Source organism: Mytilus trossulus, chromosome 4, assembly GCF_036588685.1.
Source record: "Mytilus trossulus isolate FHL-02 chromosome 4, PNRI_Mtr1.1.1.hap1, whole genome shotgun sequence".
NCBI lineage: Eukaryota > Metazoa > Mollusca > Bivalvia > Mytilida > Mytilidae > Mytilus > Mytilus trossulus.
The window spans coordinates 40,478,169-40,501,018 of record NC_086376.1 but is presented as its reverse complement, the minus strand read 5'-3'; the positions used below and the strand labels follow the sequence as shown (position 1 = coordinate 40,501,018).

At 31.2% G+C, this 22,850-nt stretch overlaps 1 long non-coding RNA gene across 1 annotated transcript; it reads right to left on the bottom strand.

Moving 5' to 3' along the window:
* Positions 1-7,704: 7,704 nt before the first annotated feature.
* On the bottom strand, positions 7,705-21,362 carry LOC134715291 (uncharacterized). The gene is made up of 8 exons (XR_010106650.1): positions 19,923-21,362; positions 11,770-12,000; positions 11,168-11,326; positions 10,734-10,933; positions 10,284-10,508; positions 9,533-9,875; positions 8,737-8,831; positions 7,705-8,305 (listed from the first exon to the last, which is right to left on the bottom strand). It is a non-coding gene; the product is annotated as an uncharacterized LOC134715291 (long non-coding RNA).
* Positions 21,363-22,850: the final 1,488 nt, after the last annotated feature.

Below are 22,850 nucleotides of genomic sequence, written 5' to 3'. Positions count from 1 at the left end.
GGAGCTACCATTTGATTTTTAATGGGGGGGGGGGGGGGGGGTGGGGGGGGGGGCTAGGATGAAAAATTTTGTCCTGCATTTTTTTATAGCTGTAATCTCTGTCCTGGTTTTTTATTTTTCACTCTGTTCGGTCCTGCATTTTTTTTTTTTAGTTTATCCTGACTTTTTTTACCTAAATTGTTGTCCTGACTTTTTTTTTGGCAAGTGTCTCATCCTGCCTTTTTTTTAACTCAAAACTCCTGTCGTGCCTATTTTTTTCCAATTCATCCTAGACCCCCCCCCCCATAAAAATCAAATGATAGCTCCCTAACATAATAGAGTGTGATCCAACATGATGCGTAACCAGACAGATTATTATAATATCATTAATGGTTATGCTCTGCGTAAATATCCCAATTGCGATTATGTGATTGCACCAAAACTTCGATTAGGACACGTCACAGACATATTAATGTTATGTTATGAAAAAGCCCCATATAAACTACTACCTCTTACACATAACGAAGATCATTCCAAGCATATCTACCACGGTCGTTTTTTTTTTTTTTTTTTGTAAATTTCATATTATGTCAGAGTCCGAATCTGAACAATACTATTATACGAAAATGTGGGATACAATGTTAAATTTGTATAAGTTTTAAGTCAAAAACTCTATTTCATGCTAATTTAATGTTACAAGTTACACCAAATTTTTGCCGTTTTCTAAATGTCCGTTTCATGCTTTATAGATTAAATATTAATTTACCTTACTTGTAATGTTGATTATCATGGCAAGCATTCATCATTTTATCATGAAAAACATTTTTCTTCAAAAAATATTATAAATACATATATTAAATATTATATGTATAAAGTTTTTGAAAAAGCGCATTTTACAGTTGCCGTCTACTTTGTGCACGCCTTTATATATGTAGATAAAAATAACCAAAAAGAAAATATGCTAATTCTTTAATTTTTCCGTTCCGTTTTCGATCTTTAGCAATACCCTATGTGATGGTATCATAAATCAGCTTTGACAAATTGTCATACCCTCAACCATAGAAGTATCTTTCCTCTTTAGTTGCCATCCAGGCTTAATTCAATGGGAATTGTTAAGCTGACTATGTGGTATGGGTTTTGCACATTGTTGAAGGCTGTATCATTGCTAGTAATCTAGTATGTAATTTGGTCTCTTGTGGAGAGTTGTCTCATTGTTCTGGTTTTTTTTTTATATTAAATAACATATGAGATAGGTTTTCTCAAATGAACATTATTTACCAATAAATCATATTATAATACAAAATACCCCAAAAGAAACTAGACACAATCTGCTTCTTCAGGGGTGTATAAATATAAAAATAAATGTCGTCACAGTAAATAGCTTTTTGTTACTGTTGTACATTATCTCGACAATTAAAAGGAGGCAAAAAAATATTCAAAATAACTGACAGTACTGTGTATTCTTCATATTTTCATGGTACATAATGAAATATCCACAGTACTGTCCATTATTTTGAATAGACCTCTATTTTTATGAAGATCATTTCTGGTTTGAGATATTTGTATTACCGGCTTTTTTTTATCATTTAATATTGTCTATCAAAATATATCTTAACATGAACTCCAATAGTAAATTAGGTAACCAGGTGCTCCGCAGGGCGCAGTTTTATACGACCGCAGAGGTCGAACCCTGAACAGTTGGGGCAAGTAGCTGTATGGGAAACAAAATGGCTCATGAATTTCATCCTGATAAATGTAACGTACTCACCATCTCCAAAAAGCGAACACCAGCTAAATACAGTTACACACTACATGGCCATAACCTTGAACATGTCACAGCAGCAAAATACCTGGGATGTACCATTGCATCCGAGACCTCAAATGGGGTAAACACATTAGCAACATCTGCTCCAAAGCAAACAATACCATCAGTTTTCTTAAAAGGAACTTAAACATCTCCAACAAGTCTATAAAAGAAAAAGCATATGTGTCCCTCGTCAGACCAATACTGGAATATGCTAGTTCAGTATGGGACCCGTACCGACAAAATGATATTTATAGATTGGAAATGGTCCAAAAGAGGGCAGCAAGGTATGTTACTAACAGATACCACAACACTTCATCTGTTAGTGACATGCTTGAACATCTAGAATGGACTACACTACAAGAACGAAGAAAACAGAGCAGACTGATAATGATGTATAAGCTTAATAACAACTATGTAAAGATTGATACATCAAATAAACTGATACCAAACAAACGTCCTTCCAGGAATAACAACGAAAAAGCATTCAGAATTTCATCATATGCAAAACTACAGTTCGGAAGGAGTCGTTCAAACCTAGAACAATTAGAGAGTGGAACACCTTGCCCAACTGTAAGGTCTCTGCCCTGAGTCCTGAATCTTTCAAGGCTCAGCTCCGTCAGTAATTAAATTGACATGTTTTTATTTGCACTTGTATATAAAGTTCACCTAGTTTTTGTTTTTGTTAAATTTAATTTTTTTTTTACATGCGCGCACTCCATAAATGTGGCAGAATAGTCAACCAGTTGACGGTGGTCGCTTACTGGAAGAAGAAGTATTGACACAACATTCAAGCTTGATACAGCTCTGAATTTGGATTGTGATCAAATATTGACATATAAGAGTTTCTGACACAAAACAAATGTCAAGATTTTACAAAATTGTTGTGCAATATTGTGCAATTAACGATTTCTTCTTCAAACTTTTCAAAAATTTGGAGAAAAAAAATTGAAAACTACTACCACCTCCCCCTTTTTTGCAATTAGTCCAAAACCTGACATTTCTTTATACATAATTTACAAGTAGTGTAAGGGAGAAAGATCCAAACATCCCCAACATTGCATGTTAAATGATTTTGAGTGTCCTTCCTTATACTGCTTTTAAATTGTTTAAATTGTCCATTGACCAGAAAAACCTAGTTTTTCACCATTTTTTGCCCCTAATTCCAAAACAATTTGAGCCATAACCCCCAAAGTCAATACTTATAATCCCTTCATGGTATGGAAACTTGTGGTATAATTTCAGAGAGATTCATACACTTTTTACATCAAAGATGTTATCTCCCCTTCCATTTAACCATTGTGTTAATGTTGACTTCTCTTTAAATAAAAAAAAGGGGGTCTCATTGGCCAAGTGGTCTAAGTAGTTCAACTACTGTAATCGCTAGCCAGTCAACACTGAGGCTGTGAGTTTGAACCCAGGTGCACACAACTCCAATCCTAATTGACTAGGATTATTAGTTTTTTTATCGAAGGTTGGTGGTTTTCTACGAGCACCACAGCTTTCCGAACCAATAAAATCTTGCTGCCATGAAATAGCCTAAACGCAGTGTTTTAATAATAAAACAAAGAAAATTAAATTAAATCCTAAAATTGGCACATATACATTTTTTCAATTCTAGATAAGCATTACTTTTTTTCATAGAGGAAGGATCGAGATAACAAGTACAAAGTTATTACTTTATTATCTAACTTATTCATCAGGAAATGTGCAACAATGAAGTTCATCTGATTGCTCATACATCTACAACTTTAACAAACAACAAATAAAACAAATATTTTTATTGGCACAAACTCATTAACAATAAATGGTTAAGACCTATGGCATTACATATAATTATAATAATTGACAAGGTAGAATGAAAGGTTACATGACAACATATCATGCTATAATGAAAAGTTACATATTGATGTATCATATAAGTTCACTATTTCTTATATAAACCCACATTTAAAAGACTTTTCCTAAACTTTAAAATAATCTTAAGTATCTTTCGACACTGTATACCATGTTTCCTTTCGAAGAGTGCCTTGGAAACGAGCACCCTTTACGATGTAAACAAGCCATGAAAAAGATTCTACAAAACAGGAAATAAGTACAGTCAGGAATTCATAGTGCTTTCTTCACTTTTTACATAAAAGTTAAAAAGGACAAAAATGTACATGATTTGAGCATAAAAAGAAAATATAAATACTGACATGTACGACGTCCACGGTATTTGGTGCATTAGCTCCCAGAAACACATTCTCATCATATACGTTCACCCCTTGAGTCCGTTCGCACCCTTTTTTCATTTAAATACCGATTGAATTAAATGATCTTTAATCATGTCTTTAAGATAAATATATGAAAATGTTTTACCAAAGAAGCAATGTTTAACTGTAAACAAAGGATAGCAATTTAAACAATTGCATGTCATCGTACAGCTTTGAAAACCTGTATAGTATGCTTTAAAGGCACCAGGGTTTATTTTCAAGCAATCTGTTTGACGTTTTATAACATTTTTATAATGTCAAAAATCTCTTTTTTACTTGAAATATCTTAATTTCAAAGTATTGTTATGATTTTATTCCCGAGTAGGTAAAATAGTTTTCCAATGCAAAATCTTGATAATAGTTAAGTATTTTTTCATTTTTCCCCAAAAAAAATTAGCAGGCCAATTTTCGAACAATGAATTTATACTTCACAGTCACACATAACATTTTCATTTAAAGATTTATTTACTTTATCAAATAATGGGTACAAATTTTTTGTATCATAATTCTATGATTTCTGGAATACTACAGTGTATATAAATAAAAGTCCTATATTATAAGACCTCAGGGCCAAATGTTTTCTATTTAATACAATATTTTCCTTTTACTTATTTTTCTAATTGTAATTTAGTTAATTTGCAATTTTCTGTTGTATCTATCAATATGCCAACTCAGTTTGCATTTAAAAAAAGAGGAAATATCAGCGTAAAAACTAAAATTATATGGAAGCCTTTAAAAGCCAAGCCAATTTACTTTTTACAATTTGATATAACACAAATAATTTGATATAACAGAATATTTATTTGATATACCAGAATATGATTATTTGATATAACAATTTATTAATTTGATGTAACTAAATAGCCAATTTAGTATGTCACATTATTTATGCATGAGTTGCATTTAGTCCAATCAATCTAGCATAATTTTTACCCTTTTTTTACCCTTACCTTGAAGTAATAACAACAGAAGATTTTTAAGTTTTAATCTTTAGCAATATACCCCAAATAAACACATAAAAAGGCCCATTAAATCTTACTTGAGAAAAACTAAACATCATGATTTTAAAATTCCTATGGAGATTTGTATTGATATGGGAGATAACTCTGCAAAAAAAAACCAGAAATATCAATAAAAATTGATACAAAATTATAACTTTACCACTTCTAGTCATCAACAGAATGTATTGATTCTTGATATTTCAGCTGACTTAAAAGTATAAACAAGAATGTGTCCAAAGTACACGGATGCCCCACTCGCATTATCATTTATCATGTCCAATGGACCGTGAAATTGGGTAAATTATATAATATGGCATTAAAATTAGAAAGATCAAGCCATAAGCAACATGAGTACTAAGTTTCAAGTTGATTGGACCTCAGCTTCATCAAAAACTATAACCTGAAGCGGGACAGACGGACGAATGGATGGACAGACGGACAAACAGACGCACAGACCAGAAAACATAATGGTCCTCTACTATCGTAGGTGGGGCATACAAAACAACTCTAGAGGTGTTTTCATATCTTTTATCAACCTATAACCTAGATTTCATAATTCATTAGTTGACCATTTATTAGATTTTTCAGCATGTCAAGGAAAAGAATGTCAAATTGAATTAAACAGATAAAGTTTATATTCTTCTTTTTGTGGTTTAAATTTTCTTTAAACAAGATAGATGCTGAACAAATATAATTTAGAGATATAAACAATACCAAATATTCACATTTTTTTTCTTCAAAATGGTCACAAAGTCACAAATTTACAAATTCTTCATTGAAAAATGTGCCAAAAAAAATAAATTCCCATAACACTTTGATTTTGTACTTTTCATGAGTAGAAGATTATACTATATAGTCAAATACGAACTTATAACCCCACTAAAGTATCATATTTTACATGAATTTGAAGAAAATCAACCAAAGACCGACAAAAAAAAGACTAATTTTTGCAGAGTTACCTCCCTTTCCAATGTTAATTTTCATAAGAAATTAAAAATGCTGATTTAGAGTTTTCCTCAAGTTAGATTTCTGGGGATTTTTTTCTGGGTTCATTTAAGTGAACCTACATGCAAAAAATCAAGGCACTCAGGTGTTAGACTGGATAAGTATAAATCTATCTAGACTTTTCACTATGTGGTCAAAGCATAAATAATCTAGAAATAAATCACAAGCACTTATCATATTGAATAATTGAAAGAATATCCCTAGAGGCCAAGCGTTAATTGAATTAAAAACCTGAATAAGAGTTTTGCTAAGGTCTATATGATATTTAGATTACAAAAGGTAAAGGTACATGTAGTTACAATATTTACTCAGCATGTAAAAAGTATATAGGTTATCTACATTTTGAAATTGGCACCAACATGGTCACCTTTTCAACACCCTTATTTAAGGTCACAATGACCTATTCTACATGGATGCTGAGAGACTACAATAATGCATATATATAACTATTCAATATTACATGACCCTTGTACATTTACTTGCCGAAAAAATAATATGATAATACTTGAGGTGACCCCCTATATAATCACAAGTTTTGACTATTTTGCCTCAAATGTCAAGTCTTCCTCATAAAAAATACAAAAAATGTTTAGGTGGTTGAACTAAAAGTATTCAAATCCTTTCAAAACTTGAAGAAGTCTGTTCATTCATTCAGGATTTCCTGTAAGATGGTATAGATTTCGGTTTCCCTCCTTGCTTCTAGATCATCCTGTAGGTGTTTGTTTTTGTTTACACATTCTAGAAAAGCAGCTTGTTACTTGCTGTACAGACAATATCTCATCATAAGTAAACCTCCTTGTGTCATCAGAATTTTAACATGTAGCATATTCTCTGAAACATTGAAGGGATCTTCCTTTCTTCCCGTTTGTCAAATTTTTCAGTTTAGTAGTCTTTTTGGTTTTAGTTAAAGCACTGGACTTTCTTTCTGACTTGAGAGCCCAACCAAGTGTCAAGCTATTCTCTGACCCTTTCATGCATCTGTTTAGTTTCAGCAGACAAATTTAACACATCTCTCAGAAAGGAAGACTTATATGATAGTTTTTCATTATACTTTTTTCTTTGTAATGTCAGAATTCAAACAAGAATAAATTCAATTTCCATTTGCAACTAACTGGTGGTTCAGAAGCTCTTTTCAGTGGAAAACTCTTTTGTGCAGCCGTCATTTGAGCATTGTATTACTAAATTTTCTGTGTCTGATTTTCTTTTAGGCAACTGGTGAAATGTGATATCATCAAGTTCCTCGAATACTGTGATATATATCTGATGTTGATTGCTGGAATCTGATTATTCTTTATCAACAAGCCTGAAAAAAAGGAACATAAATGCACATTCATGTATCAGTTAAGTTTGCATGAACACAAGAAATCGGCCAAAATAAATTAAAACTATTGGACCAATTAATCGTATTTTAACATACTGGTAAATCAAGGCAAGACAAGTTTTAAATGACCTGATCAGATTGACCAGTATGGTCATTAACTCTAAATATGAAATATCGAAATTGCTCCTTTAGAAAAGAGGAATTGATGTAAATTACTGTAAATTCAGAAATTATTGCAAGGTTCTCATTATTGGGGAAAATATGATAGATTTGTAAACGCAATAATTAAAACTCACATTTTGAAATATTTCATTTGAATTAAACAGGATTTTTCTCAAAATCATAAATATTAAAATCGCATCTTAAAGTCAAAACTGACAAAATTTCAATAACAAATGCAAGCAATAATTTCTGAATTTACAGTAAACAATAATGTGAATAAATTTTGTTCAATTTTGTCAAAGGAAACTTGATTTATCATACAACATAGGTCAGAGTAATAATACACATGTATGAGAGCACACACTTTTAAAGTCAATGTAAATCCCGATGCTGACAAACTGCCATATAAGCTCAGTATTAAAGTTGTTTGAGTTTGAGATGCAGCTGATGCTGATTTTAACCTTATCCAAGTGTACTATTACACTTTATTGCTGACAGGCTGATATAGATTAACAAGTATGCAAGCTTGCAACACCCTAGTATGTGTCTTCATGGCATAAAATGGATTGACATTAACTCTACAATATTCAACCAAAACATTAGTTACCATGGTTACTGAAGGGAATTAATAACATGCATTATATATCTTCTCCAATGCCATGAGCTTTCCATACACATACGCCTCCTTCTTCAAAAGAGAAATTTGAGTTCCTTTGACATGTGCCTTTTCCACAACACTTACTTTGTACTTCACTGACTTCATCATTGTCTCTATACCCTAAAATTAAAATAAATATTGTGACATGTCTATTTTCATAAATATGTTAAAAATATGTGAAGGAAAGTAAGTAAACGGTTGCATCATGATCAATGAGGGATCAACTTCTTTTCTAAAAATAATTTCCCCTGATCTGTCAGAAATTCAAAATAATCATGTATTTCTTTTTTTTTCTATGAGCATGAGTAATTTATGTCTACTTATGTTTTCTGTGTGCTTCCTTTAGTAAATATTTCATGTTTATAAAAGAGCTTGACTATTTTGTTTTCCTGTTTTTTTGTCACTTGTCTATTGATTTTCAGCAAATACATGAAAATGATACACTCTGGTAAGATGTCTTTATTATTGTTGTGAAAAAAGTCTTCACTTAAAAATATCAGTCAAAGCAAACTTAGGAAAAACATATCATATAAATTGGCCAAAATTAATACCTTTTTCATTGAAGATGCATTTATAGATCATTTCCCTGATTAATGGATCTTCGTTTAGCTGATTTTAAAGTTGCTCCAGTCCTTGAAATGTTTGGCTAGAGTATACAAAAATTGATGTACAGGTATTTATATGTCAAAAACTACAATTAAAGTATCATACTGTATGTGTATGGTCCAGCTTGATAAACAAGTGAAACTGCAAGCTACTGCTCACTGATGATACCCCCGCCGCAAGTGGATAATATAAATAGTGTAAAAATATGCAAGTGTTCGGTAAACAGGAAGTTTTTGAGTGATGAATCTGAAAACGCATCACACAGTATAGCTGACTTATATAAATCCTGAAACCAAATTTCAGAAATCCTTGTATTGTAGTTCCTGAGAAAAATGTGACTAAAAATTTTCAACTTGGCTATCATGTGTAAAATCATACAAGTGTTCGGTAAACAGGAAGTTGTCAAGTGATCAATCTGAAAACGCATCACAAGGTAGCTGACTTAGATCATTTTAAACCCTGAAACCAAATTTCAGAAATCCTTGTATTGTAGTTCCTGAGAAAAATGCGACGGAAAATATTAATGGGACGGACGGACTGACGGACTGACGGAAGGACAGACAGAGGTAAAACAGTATTCCCCCCTTTTTTAAAGCGGGGGTTTAATAAAATTTTGTTACTATTACCAGTAATTGTTTTCGAGTTTTTCATTTATCCTCAGACAATAAGTAGTAAGATTTATTTGTATGTTAAATATATATTTCATAACTAGTTATATATTGAGTAGTTCTATGTACATACCTTCAGTTTTATGTGTTGAACCCATTCATTCAATGAAGAGTCATCTGCATTTAAGAGGTCTGGCTCCATGACAGATAGTGCATCCTGTGTACTAGGTTGTCTGGAAATCTGTCATGTAGGTTCTGGACCACATTTTCCAGGTAGGGCTGGTATATGTCCCTTTTGAAGTTGTCAATGTTAGACGACTTCCTGAGCAGTCTAACACCATACTCTTGACAGATTGTCTAGACTATAGTTGGCAATGACTACATGTAGTGTCCAGGTTGCTCAATCAGTTTTGTGATGGTTATTTGTGTTGCTGACACAAGAGTTTCAATTAAGGTGAAGTCATTATATCTGTTTTCTGCAAAGATAAATATGAAAGAAATGGAATTCCACTTCAACCATTGAATTTAACTTAATAGATTAACTAATATAAGCATAGAATGTGTTCGGTGTGAGCCAAGGCTCTGTGTTGAAGGCCATACATTGACCTATAATGGTTTACTTTTTTTTAAATTGTTATTTGGATGGAGAGTTGTCTCATTGGCACTCACACCACATCTTCCTTTATCTATAGGCATTAAAAAAATTGCAATTGTTATACATAATTTCTATTAACCCACAAGTTATCTCCCTTTCACATTTTAGAAAGAGTTGCCTTTCTTGACCCATAATTGATGAATAGTTAAGCACAGACATGTTATTTTTCAGTTTGATAAACAATTTTATTTAGATAATGAATTAAAAAAAGAAGTTATTGTTAACTTACTTGGATTTTTTTTTACTATCTTGCCAGGGGTCTGACATCATATGGATTGATGCAACAAATTTAGTTGTCTTTACAAACATTGCAAGACCATGGCCAGCAGCTCTTGCAACTGAACTCTCACTGGCTTCAATCTGTAAACTAGCAATATTAGTGCAGGGAGGCATGTGACAACCATCTTGTATCAAGGACTTCCTTCATCTTTAATTGTGGTCAAACTAGTATTGTCTGAATATAGAATAAAGGAATAATGTGTGGATTGTATGGTCAAACTAAGCTACTCAAATAACTATTAGTTAATAAAATATTGTAATATGTAATGACTTTCTGTTTACTATTAGTATTCATCTAAATATATATATATAATTAAGTAGAAATATAATTAAGTAACAATGGGACTACCATAAAGATGTATTATAAGTGTTGTACATGATGTAGATAAAACATTATTACCTCAATTCCCATAAGTCCTGCAGACATTCTAATTCACTACTGAGTGTTGGTAAAATTTAAATATCTGTTGCAATAAGTCCTTGAACTTCATCAAATATGGAATATTGTCTGTAGCCTGAGCTGCAGCCAGTGCCAATCTGTGGGAAATACAATGAACATTTACAAGCTCAGGATTACGTTAGTTTTAGTCTTGCAGCAACCTGTAGAAACAAAGACAACATTTGATATGCAAGTCAACTTTGGATGATACACGATTACAGAAGAAACACCATTTTACTTGTTTACTAAAATATCTTTTAACTTACAGGTATACTGTATACTGTTTAAAGTATTTTAACATAGTCATAGTCCTTTATTTATTTACAAGAGTCAATGATGCTTTCTTATAATAAATATAAATTAATATCTGATAAAAATGTTTTATATCTGCCTACCCTAGATTTTCTTCCCACCATAACAGAGGCACCATCAGATCCAAGGCCTATCAAATGCTCTGTTGGCAGATGAAGATAATTAGAGATGTGTCCAAAGCAGTCATTTTTGTCTCTGCTTTCCCATCTGGCACCCGTCTAACCAAGAAATGAAGTTTTTACCTTACACAAAAATAATAAAACTCAATTACATCAGCTATCACAAATATTTTATCTAATGCAATTTATTTTAGAATGTTTATTTATGAATACAACCTCTTTATGTCTGAATTAGATTGATTAATATTACCTAAAGTAGTATAAGTTATAACAAAGACAATAGACAATATTTTATTCGCACAAACACATTTACATTAAATGGTTATGGCATACAAAATTAAGACAATAAACTTACAATAGTTAAATTGATTACAATTATATTAGAGTGACAGTGGTATTCACAGCAAAGAAGAAAAAAGGCTATAAATATCAACAGTTAACACATTATTAATGTTCATGAACAATTGAAAAAAGAACACAAACAAAAATTAGGTTGGCATTGCATATTAAGAGAAATACAAGTTGTTATCGCTAACAAATAAGTATATTATAAGAAAATTACTGACCTGGTTATTTTCTGTTATATATCTGGCTAGGATGGTCATTTGCTTGCTCCAGTGGTTTCATAAATTAGTATACTGTAATATAACGTGATATACATATGTCCTGCAGTAATGGGGCTGCAATCTATTCTGCAATACACCTTATCGCTATTTAGTCCATTCCGGGAAAACAGTAATTTATATAACTTCCTGTTTGGGTTACCAGCCGAAAAAATGGAGGTCATCAGTAGTGAGCTGAGGGAGAAAAAACTTAGAAAGTGATCATCAAGAAACTTTGATATAGTATGATCCACTTTTTTCGAAATTAAAATTGAAGTAAAGAATTAGGATTATCGCCCCTGATACCAAGGTCTCTCGTGGTGAGAACTCTCATATAAATATTGAATTTTTATGCTAAAAAAACAAACAAAATGTCTAAAGACTGGGAAAATGAATGGGAAAGTGACATAGGCAGCAGACAATCAATGCAAACCAACCCATATTACGATGATAAACACTTAAAACCGAGTAGAAATGTATCTGACTCGACAGAAAACGTAAACAATATGGCGCCAACATATGCAAAAGTAACTGCTGGTAACCTTACAATCAATACAGATACAAACGGAACAATAACAAATGATACAAACGGTGTCAAACCTATATTTATCAAAGAAACAGACGTTTTTGGAGCCTCAAACCCACCCAAAGAACTTTGGCTCACCCACTTAGAAATATTCAGAGGAATGTCAATGTCAATAAAAAGAGAACATATAAAAGGAATTCAGAGAATAGGAAGAATGTGGAGGTTATATTTAGACGCAGAAGAAGACAGGCTTAAACTCCTAAGTGAAGGAGTAGTCCTCAGAGGAAAGACCATCCCCCTCCTTCCACATAACCCAAACAACCCCAACTATAAAAGCAATTTAAAAAAAGTTAGAGTAAAGAATGTGCCATTATCTGCAGATGATGGACAGATACAAAGAGAATTAGAGAAGAGAAATATCAAAGTTATATCCATAAACAGAGACAGATTAAGAGTAGATAATCAAATGACAGATTGTGAAACAGGAGACAGAGTTGTTTTCTGTGAGAAATTTGAGGAACAACTGCCAAAAACTATGCAATTTGGAAAATATCTTGCTAGAGTCTCACACTTTGGTCAAATAGACATAAACACTCATTTCATCTGCAGTAAATGCCTCCAACATGGCCACTTTACAAGTGACTGTCCCAATGAATGGATGTGTAGAGGCTGCAACAAGTCAGGTCACAAATTAATAAACTGTCCAACATTTTTTGAAAATATGAGACAAAAAGAAACAAAAGACCAACAAGAGAAGGAAAATCAAATAACAGAACCTGACAACATAATGCAAGAAACAACACAAAAAGAACACATAGAAGATATCACACATCAACACAATCAAGAAGTGGACAAAACAGATGGATGTACAGATCTTTCAATTCAATTAAGTGCTAATTTGGAACAGAACATAACAGTTACCACAGATGACAAACAAAATCTTACCCCAGAGAAGAAAAAAGAAAGAAAAAAGAAAAACATACCAGAGAAAAATGAAAGCCTTTCGCATAGTGCAGTCTCAAAAACCAACAATTCGGGTAAACAAACAAGTCAGAAACAATTGGACATAAACAGATTTACCACTCCAAATAGAAGACAAGAAAATCTAAAAGGAAGAACACCACCAACTCCACCAAGCCAAGACAAAGAAAACAAGGCTGCAAAGACTTAATCAAAAACTTTAATTATATCTTTTATCTTAATACAAAAAAACAAAAAAATGATGTCATTGTATATAATGTATATAATCTTTTCCATACTTAGTTTTCCTTTATTACAAAAGAGTGATAACACAAATGAAATCTATATGTCATACATTCAGTATCAACATAAAATCAAATGCTATCTGAAGTATTCAACAGTGATGATGATACTAGTACATTTGTATTTTATCAACAAACTTACTTGTAAGAAATGTATAAAATCAAATACATTTTCAAAAATGAGCTTTCCCAATTCTATTTTTAGTAACAATTCAAACTTTATTAACAACAGATATAATGCAACAAGATCGCAACAAAAAATATTAAAAGAAAAGATAACAACAGTAATACTTACATTATCTGTTCTGACAAGCACCGACTGTCAAATCTTATCTAATAAACCTAAAAATAAATCAATAAAATTAAATAAAGTAATACATATTTACATAAATAAAATTTCATATTATTCGTACATGATGATACTGTTTGTAAATAGATGTTTTCAGATACACAAACACAAGTTACGTAATACAGCAAGGAAATCATGTAGTAAACGAATGACTTTGTGTTATAGAACTTGTTATATTACAATAACGCAATGTAAAGACTTACAGCTATATATACATTGGTTAATATGTAATTTGTTGTATACTATTTGTTACGAGAACACAACAGAGATACCAAAAGACTGTCTAACAACGTACAGGTATTCTCTGTTTTTATCATACATGTGTTACAGTTTGTATGTTACCATCATTGTATGCGCATGGTTTGCATGCTTGCGCTACTGTCATGTACTCGTATTTCTTTATTGTATACATTGTATAATATGTAAACACCTTATAACATGCATAAGATCAGAAAACATCTTAAAGCTTATATTTAAAGTTAGAACAAACATGCCAAACGATCACATACGGCTAGCGGAAACTTTAACTAAACTAGGCACTTTTGGGATAAAAGCTAATATAATAAAAAATAAAAAATTGAAAGTCCCAGAAAAATATATTTATATAAACAACAACTGTTTATGTGTGAAGACAAAACAATGCCTATTTTTATCTTCACTTTTTAAAATTAAAAGTGCACTTAAAAAAGAAAGAATGCACAAACCACCTATGATTAGAATCAAAATAATAAACAACTTTGAAATTTTAATGAATGGTACTAAAAGTAACCCAACAGTTTTAAACAACTTTACCACCAGGCTGTCACGTGTTACACCTTTAGAATTTATCAACAAAGAAAGTAGTTACGAGTCAGTCAAGCGTACTTTAAATAAAATAAATAACAAATTTAAAATCAATCAATATGATAAAAGACATCCATATATGTACGCTAAATGTTAAAGGACTCAGAGATAAAGAGAAAAGGACAAGATTTTATCAATGGATAAAAAATCAAAAAAGTCTTATAACTTTTATACAAGAGAGTCACTATGATGCAAATCTTGAAAAAAAATTATATACTGAAACTAGTAACGTTATCTATTTTAGTCATGGTACAACCCAAAGTAGAGGGGTAGCCATTATAATTGATAATAAGTTAGAATGTAAAGTAATTAATGAAAACAAAGACAAAGACGGTAGAATACTAATGTTAAATATAGAAATAGAAAACATAATTTATTCGCTCATTAACATATATGCACCAAACATAGAAACGGAAAGAAACAAGTTCTTTAAAAATCTGTCTGATTTCATAAGTAATTATGCAATTGGAACAGTAATACTAGGCGGCGACATGAACGATGCATTGTCAAACTTAGATAGAAAACTTACTAATGGAAAACGAAAAAATATAAAACCAGTAAACAGTTTAAAATCTTTAATTAAAACACACAATCTAATCGATATATGGAGATATTTAAATCCGAAAAAAGTACAGTTTACCTGGAAAAGACAAAACTTCAGTCAAGCAAGTCGAATTGATTACTTTTTAATTAATAAAGATTTTGTGCTCAATACAAAATCAAGCGATATAAGACCCGCATTAATAAAAAGCACAGACCACCAAGGCGTATCTCTTAAATTACAAAGCGTAACGGCCGAAAGTAAAGGTCCAGGATACTGGAAATTAAATAATTCTATTTTAGAAGAAAATGAATATTGTAAAGAAATAGAGACAATAATTGCAAAATATAAAACTATCATGCAAGACACAACTACGGATGTGCATCTTCTTTGGGACGCGATTAAACTTGATATTAAATTATTTACAATAAATTATTGCAAAAGTAGAGCTTACAATAAAAATAACGAAATAAAGCAAATGGAAAAAAAATTAACACTCTTAACTGAAAAATACCAAAAAAATGAAAATAATGATATTTTGCAAAAAATAAATCAAATTGAAAATCAGCTAGAAACACATTATGAATATAAAGCTAAGGGCGCCCAATTAAGGTCTAAACAAGATTGGGTAGAAAAAGGCGAAAAAAATACAGCTTACTTTTTAGGCCTAGAAAAAAATAAACAAACAAAAAAAACAATAATAAAACTAAAAGACGACCAAGGAAATATTGTTACAGATCAAAGTGAAATACTTCAAATTGAAAAGAAATTTTACGAAAAACTATATTCAAAAGAAAACGAAAACATAGCCCAATCATGGGAATATATTAACAGTACTGAAGTAAAAAATAAACTATCAAAAAATGAATGTCAGACGTGCGATGGATATGTTACAATAGATGAACTAACACTAGCAGTAAACAATTTAAAACCCAATAAAAGCCCAGGTAAAGATGGTATCTCAACAAATTTCTATAAAAAGTTTTGGCAATCATTAGGTCCAATCCTTGTTAACATCTTTAATACAAGTTACGACAGGCAAAAGCTACCATTTTCTCAAAGACAAAGTATTCTTAATCTTATATACAAAAAGAATGATCCACTAGATCTTTCAAATTATAGGCCAATCTCCTTATTAAACTCGGACTATAAAATACTATCTTACACATTAGCTCAAAGAATAAAAAATGTACTAAATTTAATAATAAATGCAGACCAAACAGGATATATAAAAAAACGATATATTGGCTTCAATCTCAGACAAATACAAGACATCATAGATTACGCCGACAAATTTAATGTTGAAGGTGCAATTTTGTTTCTAGACTTTTCAAAAGCATTTGATACTTTAAAATGGACGTTTATGTACCAAACTCTCGAACATTTCGGCTTTAATAGTTCATTTATTAACTGGATCAAGACGTTATATTCTGATATAAATAGCTCAGTGTTCAATAATGGATGGATTTCTGCACCAATTAGTCTAAAAAGGGGGGTGCGTCAAGGATGCCCCTGCTCTTCCATGATCTTCGTGATCGCAGTTGAAATTATGGCATGTAAATTAAGGAATGATTATAACATTAAAGGTTTTGAAATCAAACTTGACCATTCAAAACATAATTTAAAAATTTCCCAGTTAGCAGATGATACCACTCTTTTTCTTAAATCAAAAAATGAAATTATAGCAGCATTAAACGTTATTGAAATATTTGGCACATTTTCTGGTCTTATATTAAATAAAAACAAAACGGAAGGAATTTGGATAGGAAAACTAAAAAATTGTAAAGATAAGGTAGATAATATAAAATTCACAGATAAACCCGTTAAAGTGTTGGGATTGTATTTCGGCACAAATAAAGCAGAATGCGCCAAACTAAATTGGGAAAATAAGTTTGAAAAAGCAAAAAAACTCATGAAATCTTGGGAAAAAAGACATCTTACGATCATCGGTAAAATTCTTATTATCAAATCACTTATCATCCCACAATTTACATACTTAGCAAGTATGACAGTCATAAATAAAATGTATAGCGACAATCTAGAAAAAGAAATTTTTAATTTCATCTGGAACGGTAAACAAGATAAATAAAAAAGGTCAACTCTCATAGCAGATTACAATACGGGAGGACTTAATATGATAGATATCGACAGCTACTTCAACACACTTAAAATTAAATGGGTATCAAGACTAATGGAGTCAAAACATGAAAATTGGTCAATTATTCCGAGATTCTTTTTTGATAAATACGGGAAAAACTTCCTTATCTTCAAAATGAATTTAGAACTTAAAAATTTAAAACCACTTAAAATAACAACTGAACTACCAGAATTTTATCTGGATATTGTAAAATGTTGGATACGGAAAGGTGGAGGTCAAACTAAATCACCCACTAACTTTAGAGAAATACGCAAAGAAATTATATGGGGTAATAAAAACATAAAAATAAAAAATAAACCATTATTGATGCTCAATTGGATCGGAAGCAATATAATCTATATAAATGAAATTATTGACGAAAACGGTCAAATCAACGAAAAGACAATACTGCGCAAGTTAGAAATAAAACACAACTGGATAGCCGAACTATCAATATTAAAAAAAGCTATTCCAAAATGTTGGATAGATATCCTGAAAACAAATAAATCTGTCAAAACCCGCGTTAATATCAACGAAAAAATAATCAGAATGAATGAAACAGAAATAAATTTAGCAGATCTAGATAACAAAACCGTATATCAATATTTTTTAAAAAACAAAATAACTCCAAACATTGGATTAATAAAATGGCAAAAATTATTAGGCGTAAAACCATTACAAATTAAACACTCTTTATCATTTACAAACAAAGAAATATACACAAACAAACTTAAAGTATATAAATGGAAATTATTTAGCTATATATTGCCGAACACAGAAAATCTTTTTAAATGGAAAATATATAATACGTCAGAGTGTACTTTATGCAAATGCACAGACAATTATCAACATTTTTTTATCGACTGTAAATTTTTAAAAGATTTGTGGAATAAAATAACAGAAAAAATGAATATCATAAACTTCTGTAAGAAAATAAACTTAATAGATATAGTCTTTGGATATAAAATAGGAGACCGACATTATAATGACATAAATCTTATTATAACGTTGATAGGTTTCTCAATTTACAAATCATTTTACACGTCGGAGCAAAGAACAAAATCCACCGACATATACAATATCTTTAAAAAAGAATTTGAATTATATTTTGAAGTTAACAGATGTGTAAAAAAAAGTAAAAGTAATTTAATTCGCAAATTTCAAAAAATTCTTTAAACTGTTAGATTATAAAATATAAAAATCGACACCTCAGCGGCCGTAAAGAAAAACCCTTAAATTACACCTATTCTAAAACTTAAATCAAAACACAATAAGGTACAGATTATGAACAAAGATAATAAATTCATATTTCTATAATAATAAACATAAAATATCTCACCTTTTGATAATAATCCAAAAGCGAAAAGATTAACACGTGAAGTATATTATCCCTCAATCACGTCAAGTTACGATTATCTGATCACATTAAGACATCTGCACGATTTTTCTAAACGAGCAATATGTGTCAGGTAGATTGTATTTAATAATGAGAATGTTAAAGTAAGGGTCAAATACGGTACAAAATTACGTAATTATAAATGTGAATGATTTGCAATTATATATGCTTATATTGTATTTTTTTTTCTATTTGTAATTGACTAACAATCAGTCAGATTATATTATTAATTAAAAAAATGTTTGTTTCAAACACAAATTAAACTAACAAATACTAACAAAATGTATTACTACTAACGGTTAACGAGGCCGGGATAAGGTACCGGTATTTGATGTATCAACTAACAAATGTGAAAAACTATCAATAAAACATGAGAACTTTAAAAAAAAAAAAAAAATTGAAGTAAAAATATTTTGTTTGAAGTATTTACGGTAGTTTAAACAGGTCTCATTAAAAAAGTATCATGCATGGTGAATTGTTTAAACAGGGTCCCAGATAGCTTCAACTGGATGAAAAGGTTGTGTAATTTTAGAACTTATCCGGAATGGAAGAAATAGCTATTAGGTGCATGATATGGAGCATCTCTTGTAAAGTCCTTTGACTCAAGATCCATTTCCTCCCTTCTGCAGATGATTCAAATACAAACATCCCATTCTCTTGGCACTATCCAAGTAAAGACCTGAGTATTTGGTAGTGTGTGGTATCTCCCCTGAAGCCAACCACTACAGACTTCTAAGACAGCAACCATTTGATTTTCAAGGGGGAGGGGGGGGGCTATGGATTTTTTTTGAAAAAAAAGTTTGTTTCTAGTTTTCAGAGAGAAAAATCAGTTTTTGACCCTGAGAAAAATTGTTTGTTTCAGCCTTAGCTGCCACTATTTGTAATGCTAAAATTGAAAGAAAAAAATTGTTTCTTCGAAGATGGAAAAAAAGTTTGTCTGGAAAAATATCCATAGGCCCCTTCAGAAAATCAAATAGTTGCTGCCTAAATGCCCCAATCAAGCCAGAGAAGCCTGAGTATTTGGTAGTGTGTGGTATCTCCTCTCAGGCCAATGAATACATACTTCTAAATGCTCCAATCAAGGCAGTCTTCTCCAGAGATACCCGAGCTGCTACAGCTTGCACTAGTCCTTGACCATTCCCAGACAGAATACATTGTGCTTCCAACTGTTCTGCTTCCTTGAGGGCATCAGATTTGGCATGCTTACTAATACTTTCAAGGGTGACAGTAATACAAGGCTTACATGTCCATATGAGGCTGCCATTCATTGGTATCTTATTGAAGGTGATACAGATATTGTACAACAGACCTGGAAATTATATTTTAAAATTTTATTAAATAGATCAATTTATCTTATATTTATAGAAAATAATAGATCTAGTTGGTCAAAAATCTTTAAAACAGTTGTTCAAAATAATTATAGTTAATATTTTGTACCTTGCAGTGATGTTGCTGCATGCATGCTTGCAATGGAAATTTTATAGAATAAATAAAGTAATTTGTATATTTATATATACGTGGGCTGTCCGTAAAGTTCGTGGACAAGCTACAGTCTGCTTAAAAATAGCATTTCAGGGGAATTCATTATGCATATTTGTAATCCTGTACTATATCCTAGTTCCGTTATATCAATATTTGTCCAATTTTGAAAATGTGAAATAATAACACTTACTTCATATAGATATTAGCAATAGGGATCCAGAGCACATTAAAGACAAATGTTATCACTTATTGAAATTGATTTTTTTTAAAAGTCAATTAATTTAGAGTTATCTCCCCTTGACTATAACTTTTTTTAATAATAGCGAAACATTTCAACTTTTAGGAGCAGATACCGCTCTTTGAATCAACCTTTAACGAACCTCTTTTCATGGTGGAAGAATGGGAAAGGGGGAGGATTAAAATATTTTATGAAATTGAATGTCACCAAATTTCTGTACTTGTTTTTCCTTCAGCAGCTATTTGGAAAAGAGGCTGTATATAAAAACATGTGCTTAAAGCTAAGCACCCCCTTTCAATTAGAAAATTCCAAAGAGTTTCAAGTCAGATAATCACATATATATATATGTACCAAACTCAACTTTTTTTTACATATTTCTAAAATTTACAAAACATGATAACGCAAGACTGAATACAATTAAAATATACAGTCTTTTAATGCACCATAAAGTCACCTATGCTGCACATAAGTGTATATATATCTTGGTCTGAGGTTGTCAATTGCCTAAAACTTTTGGAATAGAGAAACTAAATAAAACAAGAATGTGTCCAAAGTACACGGATGCCCCACTGGCACTATCATTTTCCATGTTCCATGGACCGTGAAATTGAGGTCAAAAGTCTAATTTGGCTTTAAGATTAGAAATATCATATCAAAAGCATCAAGTGTACTAAGTTTCAAGTTGATTTGACTTCAGCTTCATCAAAAACTACCTTGACCAAAAACTTTAACCTGAAAATCCCACTTTCATTTTATATGTTCAGTTGACCGTGAAATTGTAGTCAAAAGTCTAATTTGGCTTTAAAATTAGAAATATCATATTTTAAAGCAACAAGTGTACTAAGTTTCAAGTTGATTGGACTTCATCTTCATCAAAAACTACCTTGACCAAAAACTTTAACCTGCCGACGAACGAACAAACAAACATACGGAGTCACAGACCAGAAAACCTAATGCCCCTTTACTATCGTAGGTGGGGCATAAAAATCTTACCAAATCCATCATTATCATTTTTTAACCGAGGGAATTTTATCCGCCATTTCTTGTCAACTCCTGTTTTTCTTTTCTTTTGATCTTTTGTGATTATCGTATTTTCTGAGTTCAGGGATACAATGGTCAGTGTACTGGTAGAGTTACTTGTTTCTGTTTGTACATCTTGACTTTCAATGCATTCTGGAGACGGTTGAATTTCAACTTCAGGGCTTTGCTCAAGGTGAAGATTTTCATGATCTGTCGGACTACTATTTGACGAAGAGTAGACTTCTCTAACCAACTTGTCAGAAAAGTTGGGCTAGTAATACGACGTTTCTTTGATGGTTACTTTGACATGGTGTTAATATGATACTTGTTCTTTGAAATATGCAGATAGAATGGTTTCATCATCAACAGCAAGTTGTTATATACAACTTAAATTGTCATCATTACTTTACCAAGATTACAGGAAATAATTTAAAAAAAGTATAATTGTGTTTTATGCATAAAAAAATAAACGAAAAACAAATATGTAACACATTAACAAACAACAACCATTGAATTATAGGCACAAACATACATTATGTGGCGGGGTTAAACATGTTAGCGGGATCATAACCCTCCCCCTAACCAATTCAAACAAAGACAGCCTTGTGTTTTCATAGTGCTTAGTAAATAAATTCTTTTTTGATGTAGCACTGTGTTTTGATTGACTGAACACCAACATTTTTAGTATATCATCAATGTTTTTTTTTTTAATTTTCTCATTTTGATGTTTTAAATGAACTAGAAAAATGAGTCGTCCTGTCAACAAGTCAATAACTCAGCAATACATTGCACAACACTTGATCAGCACCTCATAAGGAACATGCATGCCATGTTTGGTTTCATTACATTCACCGGTTCTCTAAAAGAAGACATTGTTATGTATTTCCCATAGATCCTATGTATAAATATGTTAGGTTATCTCCCCTTACTGATAATAGGGTAAAATATCTATCCATGAAATATGAAGCAAAGATTGAAAAAGGATATATATAAACCTTCTGAATTATAAATGTATCTGATTTACTCAAAAAAAATAAAAGAAAAAAATATCTTATATTGAAATGAATGATTGATATATAAAGATTAAGGGTCGTTCACATTAGATAACAGAAATAAATGTAAGGTGTAAGTTGATGACTAATTTCTCACCTTGAAAAAGTTCGAATTATTACCCATCAAGTATTAAACCCTATTACTATGGAAAAGAATATAGCAGGTTACGCTGTTATTGAATGACAAAAAAATGTACAT